We start from the raw sequence: 7,325 nt of genomic DNA, 5'->3' as shown, positions 1-7,325 counted from the left end.
ACTTCCTGCTTCCTACTTAATTACCATGAAGTGTGGACCAGCCCTTACAGCACTAACCCCTTCAGCACTGCAGCGACACCTGTATTCAGGTAAAAAGAAAAAGGCAGGGCACCTGCACTCAGCGGCCACTTTATCAGGTACACCTGTGCGTTTATGCAAATAGATAATCAGCCAATCGTGTGGCAGCAACTCAATGCATAAAAGCATTCGGACATGGTCAAGAGGTTCAGTTGTTGTTCAGACCAAACATCAGAATGGGGAAGAAATGTGATCTAAGTGACTTTGACTGTGGAATGATTGTTGGTGCCACACAGGGTGGTTTGAGAAACTGGTGATCTCCTGGGATTTTCATGCACAACACTCTTTAGAGTTTACAGAGGATAGTGCAAGAAACGAAAAAAGATCCAGTGAGTAGCAGTTCTGTGGGCAAAAACCCCTTGTTAATGACAAGGTCAGAGGAGGATGGTCAGACTGGTTGAAGCTGACAGTAACTCAAATAACCACATGTTACAACAGTGGTGCGCAGAAGAGCATCTCTGAACACACAACACATCGAACCTTAGAGTGGATTGACTACAGCAGCAGGAGACCATGAACTTACACTCAGTGGCCACTTTATTAGGTACAGGGGGTATCAAATAAAGTAGGCACTGAGTGTACAATTGTTCACCTTCCTCTGTGCTCTGGAATTCCTGCTCCAGGATTTTGAGCAAGTAATCTAGACTAGCACCTCAGTGGAGGTAGAGTATTGGAGCCTCAGGGTGAGAGGACTTCAAATCAGTTGTTAAACCAAGGCATCATTTTTTTTTCAAAATTCAGGAATATACTATATACACCTGTTTGCATTAGCAGTGCTGAGGTCAAGAGATTTGAAAGCTTCAGGTTTCTAGGAGGGAGCATCACCAATATTCTGTCCTGATCCAAGAATGTTGCACCAGCATATCTACTTCCTCTGGTCGCTAAAGAAACTTGGCGAGTTCCCTTTGAGCCTCGTCAAGTTTTACCGATTGACCATAGAAAGCATCCTACCCAGATGCATGACAGGTTGGTATGGCAACAGCTTGGTAAGACTGGTAAGGCATCCATCACTAAGGGCCCTCAACACCCAAGGCATGCTCGCTTCTTATCCCTGCAAGCAGCCAAAGTGCCCATTCACCTTGTCCCTCACCTCCATTCAGGGCCCCAGACAGTCCTTGCAGGCGAGGCAACACTCTACCTGTGAATCTGCTGGGGTCGTCCATTGTGTCTGGTGCCCCTGATGCGGCCTCCCCTACATCGGTGAGACCCGGCGTAAAACGGGGGACTGCTTCGTCAAACACCTCCGCTCCATCTGCCCAAAGCGGATCTTCCCGCTGGCCAGACATTTTAACTCCCATTCCCATTCCCGTTCCGACACATTGGTCCGTGGCCTCCTCTTTTGCCAAGGTGGGGCCACCCTCGGGGTGGAGGAACAACACCTTATATTCCATCCAGGTAGCCTCCAACCTGATGGTATGAATATTGATTTCTCCTTCTGGTAAAAAAAAATTGCCCTCTTCTTCTGTTCCCCATTCAGGTCCCTTACCTCTCCTCATCACCTGGTACCCCTGCTTCCCTTTCTCCTGCGGGTCCGCTCCCCTCTCCTATCAGATTCCTTCCTTTCCAGCCCCTTACCTTACCCAACCGCCCGGCTTCACCCATCACCTTCTCGCAATCCTCCTTTCCGTTCCCCTCCCCCACCTTTTTACTCTGGTGCCTCCCTCCTCCCTTTCCAGTCCTGAAGAACGGTTTTGGCCCATAGGTGCTGCCTGAGTCACCGAGTCCCTCCAGCGTTCAGTGCGTGCTGCTTTCGTTGTCACTGCTCGGGAGGAGGTACGGCAGTCTCAATACACGCAGTTTGCAGTCAGCTCGTTACAAACGCTGCTTCCCCTCAGCCTCACTGTTTTCGCTCTCTTTTTGCATTACTTGGTTTAATTTTATATATCTATATTCGTGACCCGTAATTTGTAGCACTTTTTATGGTTGGCGCTGTTAACGCTTCCACAAAGCAACAAATTTCACAACATGTGTCTGTGATATTAAGCCTGATTCTAATCCCCAACTGCTCCGACCGAAACCACAAGCAACAGCAGAGAGTTGTGGACAGCTCAGCACATCACGGAAACCAGCCTCCCCTCCGTGGACTCCGTCTCCACTTCTCACGGCCCCAGTAAAGCAGGCCAGCACAATCAAAGATCCCTCCCACCCCGGATATTCTCTCTTCTCCCCCCCCCCCCTCATCTTGACAGAAAATACAAAAGCCTGAAAGCACATAACACCGGGCTCAAGGACAGCTTCTATCCTACTGCTGGAAGGCTACTGAACAGATCCCTAGTACACCAAGATGGACTCCTGACCGCTCGTTGTTATGATCTTGCACCATATTGTCTGCCTGCACTGCACCTTCTCTGTAGCTGTTACACTTTATTCTGCATTCTGTTAGTGCTTTACCTTGTTCTACCGGAATGCACTCTGCAATGATGTGATACATATGAACAGTGTGCAAGTTTCTCACCCTATCTCGGCACCCATGTCCATCAAACCATAAGACATGAAAGCAGAACCAGGCCATTCAGCCCATCGAGTCTGTTCCTCCATTCTATCATGACTGATTTAAAGAGAGAATAGCTTTATTCATCACATGTACATTGGAAGGTTGAAACGTACCATGAAGTGCGTTGCTTATATCAATGTGAAACCAATTCCAACTAGCTATCACTAACAGTATCTCTGCAAAACCAATGTCAAAGTCCTCCCAGAGGCCACAGTCCTTGCATTGAGACTCTAATTAGACACGTTTTGCTTCAACGGCAGTTCACAGGTTTCATACACTCTAAATCAGATTCCTGAAATAAGCACCCTGTATGGACCTGACTGACTGTGTCTCTGCAGAAACCTTTCTATGAGGGACAGGTGGTATGGCATGATGCACCTGTTCCAGCCTGTCAGGAAGATCCCTGACCACCTCACATCTACTTTTGGGACAGGGATCATACACTTGCCTTGTCAGCTTGGCCCAAGAGAAGGTCTTTCACAGAAGATGGAAGATGTCATAGTAATAAAGCACTGAATCAGGCCCTTTGGCCCAACTCAACCGTGCCATCAAAATTGTCTGACTGGGCTGGTCCCTTGGCCTGCATTTAACCCATATCCCTCAAAACCAGGGGTTCCCAACCTGGGGTCCATGGACACCTCAGTTAATGATAGAGGTCCTTGGCATACAAAAGATTGGGAACCCCTGCTCTAGACCTTTCCTATCCATATTACTGTCCAAATGCCGTTGAAATTTTGTAATTATACCCTCCTTTACCAGTCCATCTGGCAGCTCATCCTGTACACTCACCTCCCTCTGTGTGAAACAATTGCCCCTCGGGCTCCATTACCTCCCTCACCGTAAGTTTATGCCCTCATCCCTAGCCTGACTTTGACCATATATCTTACCTCTGACCCTCGTCATTTTATAAATGTCTATAAGGTCACCGTTCTCCAACCATTGTGTGCATAAAAAATCATCTCTCCTGTACTGCCCTCTGTGTATGTGCCTTTGTATTAGTCATTCCCACCCTGGGAAAAAGTCCCTGGCTCTCAACTCTATCTACACCTCTTATCATCTTGTACACCTCTATCAAGTCGCCTCTGACCAGTCTAGGAGGAAAAGTCCCAGCCGATCCAGCCTCTCCTTCTAACACAAGCCTTCCAATCCTGATGACATCCTCGTAGCTCTTTCTGCACATTCTCCAGTATAATGATATGATGCACGTGATGTCCAAAATGGAGTTTGGGGAGAGTATTGGTAATTCGGGTGGGGTGGTGAAGATACATCTCCGCCAAAGGAGGTGTAAGTCGCTCCTTCCCTCTATTAGCCTGCAGGTCACCCTTGGATAAGGTGTAGCACCTGCCTATCTGCCCGATCAGTGTCATCAGGGTGGATGGTCGTATGAGCAGTCGGTGCATATCACAAGTCCCAGTTATGCGACCACTGATGCCAAGCAGATAATCTCGGAAGAGAGACTGAGATCCCCTCGTGTTTTAAGAAGGCAACGATAATCTCGGTGCCGAAGAAGAGCAAGGTGGCATGCCTGAATGACTATCAACCTGTGGCTCTGACATCAATTGCTATGAAGTGCTTTGAGCAATTGGTTATGGCACACATCAACCACAGCCTACCAGTCAACCTCGACGCTTTGCAATTCGCCTACCGGAGCAACAGGTCAACAGCAGATGCCACCTCTCCGGCCCTACATTCCTCCTTAGAACACCTGGAGAATAAAGACGCATATGTAAGGCTCCTTTTCATTGAATACAACTCTGCCTTTAATACCATCATTCCAAATAAACTGATTCCTAAGCTCCGGAACCTGGGCCTTAGCACTCAGATCTGCAGCTGGATCTTCAACTTCCTCACAGACAGGACCCAGGCTGTAAGAATAGGGGACAAGCTCTCCTCTACAATCACTCTGAGCACTGGTGCCCCACAAGGCTGTGTAGTCAGCCCCCTGCTGTACTAACTGTACACCCATGATTGTGTAGCCAAGTTTCCATCAAACTCAATATATAAATTTGTTGATTGTAGGCCGTATCTCGGGTAGTGATGAGTTTGAGTACAGAGAGGAAATTAAGAACCTGGTGGCATGATGCGAAGACAATAACCTATCCCTCAATGTCAGCAAGACGAAGGAATTGGTTGTTGACTTCAGAAGGAATAGCGGACCGCATGACCCCATTTACATTGGTGGTGCACAAGTGGAACAGGTCAAAAGCTTTAAGTTCCTCGGGATCAATATCACAAATGACCTGACTTGGTCCAACCAAACAGAGTCCACTGCCAAGAAGGCCCACCAGCACCTTTACTTCCTGAGAAAGCTAAAGAAAATTGGCCTGTCCCCTAAATTCCTCACTAATTTTTATAGATGCACTGTAGAAAGCATTCTTCTAGGGTGCATCACAACCTGGTACGGAAGTTGTCCTGTCCAAGAGCGGAAGAAGCTGCAGAAGATCATGAACACAGCGCAGCACATCACACAAACCAATCTTCCATCCTTGGACTCACTTTACACCGCACGCTGTCGGAGCAGTGCTGCCAGGATAATCAAGGACACGACCCACCCAGCCAACACACTTTTCATCCCTCTTTCCTCCGGGAGAAGGCTCAGGAGCTTGAAGACTCATACGGCCATATTTGGGAACAGCTTCTTTCCAACTGTGATAAGACTGCTGAACGGATCCTGACCCGGATCTGGGCCATACCCTCCAAATATCTGGACCTGCCTCTCGGTTTTTTTGCACTACCTTACTTTCCCTTTTCTATTTTCTATTTATGATTTATAATTTAAATTTTTAATATTTGCTATTGATTTGTACTCCAGGGAGCGCAAAGCGCAGAATCAAATATCACTGTGATGATTCTACGCTCTAGTATCAATTGTTTGGCGACAATAAAGTAAACTTAAGAGACGTAGCATAAAGATTATTGCTCCACATGTATATGAAGGATGTACAAACGTAAGCAATAAAGTCAATTCAATTCAATTGATAATGTCTTGTGAAGGCATAGCCCGGAAGAAGGCAATGGCAAACCATTTCTGTAGAAAAATTTACCAAGAACAATTATGGAAAGATCATGATCGTCCACATCATGCGACACGGCACATATTGATGATGGTGATGATTGATAATTGGATACAACCACTCTACACAGACATCGGAAGGACAGCCCAAATTAACGGATAGGAAATGGAACGTTCCCATCAAATCTAGAACCGGCATTGCCTATCCTCTGTCTTGTCTGTCTGATGAATCAAATTATAGAACATCAAACACTACTGCCACGTACAGTCCCTTTGGGCAATGATGTTGTGCCAACCTTTTCACCCTCCAAGATCAATCTAACACAGGGGTTCTTAACCTTTTATGTACCATGGACCAGTGAAGCCTATGGTCCCCTTCTCAGAATCATGTATTTAAATATATAAAATAAAATACAAAAGAAACCAATTATATTGAAATAGTTATCAAAATATAAAACAAATTTGTGATGTAGTGATAAATGTTCTTCTTTATTAGCATATTAAATAACAAGACTATACATTTAAAATTTAGGCAAGTTAAAAATAAATGCTATCTTTTGAAGACGTATCAGTGTGAATGCTCAGCTTGAATAAGAACATTGAAGTGTTTTTTTTACAAAGCAACATGCACATCATGTTGGACGTCCAATCACAGGGTTGCCCGATGGTTAGCCAGCTCCGTCACACAAACGTCGGATGATCACGTTCGACCTAGCAGTGGGTCTCACAACTACCATGATTTTGAAGTAGTGATGAGTGAGCCATACGTGATATTTTGAGATCAGCTGTAATGTGATATGAAAATATCTGTAAATTCTATCGGTGACAAAGTCGCCGCAAATGCTAATACTACTGTGGTTTGCTGCCTACATTCATAACTGAAGGAAACGCTAAATTTCAGTTAGAGGTTAGTGAAACTAAAGATGTAATTTTTTTCCATCCGGGTTCACGGACCCCCTGGAATCTATCCACGGACCCCTGGTTAAGACCCCCTGATCCAACGCTTCCCTCTCGTATAGCCTTCCATTTCTCTTTCATTTATGTGCCTGTTTATCTAAGTCTCTGAAATGTCCCTAATATATCTGCCTCTACCACCACCCCAGTCCCATGCACCCACCGCTCTCCGTGTAAAAAACTACCTCTATACTTCCCTCCATTCACCTTAAAATTGTGCCCCCTCATCTTCGCCATTTCCACCCTAGAAAAGAAAGACACCGTCTGCCTGCTCTAACTGTGACTCTTGCCATCTTGTGTCCCCCTTCACTCTGAAGAGAAAAGCCCTCGCACACTCAACATCTCTTTATAATAGTCATAGTCATACTTTATTGATCCCGGGGGAAATTGGTTTTCATTACAGTTGCACCATAAATAATTAAATAGTAATAAAACCATAAATAGTTAAATAGTGATATGTAAATTATGCCTGGAAATAAGTCCGGGACCAGCCAATTGGCTCAGGGTGTCTGACCCTCCAAGGGAAGAGTTGTAAAATTTGATGGCCACAGGCAGGAATGACTTTCTATGACGATCTGTGCTGCATCTCGGTGGAATGAGTCTCTGGCTGAATGTACTCCTGTGCCCACCCAGTACATTATGTAGTGGATGGGAGACATTGTCCAAGATGGCGTGCAACTTGGACAACATCCTCTTTTCAGACACCACCGTCAGAGAGTCCAGTTCCATCCCCACAACACCACTGGCCTTACGAATGAGTTTGTTGATTCTGTTGGTGTCTGCTAC

This window comes from Mobula birostris, chromosome 8 (assembly GCF_030028105.1).
Source record: "Mobula birostris isolate sMobBir1 chromosome 8, sMobBir1.hap1, whole genome shotgun sequence".
Taxonomy (NCBI): Eukaryota; Metazoa; Chordata; class Chondrichthyes; order Myliobatiformes; family Myliobatidae; genus Mobula; species Mobula birostris.
This window is presented reverse-complemented; position numbering follows the sequence as displayed.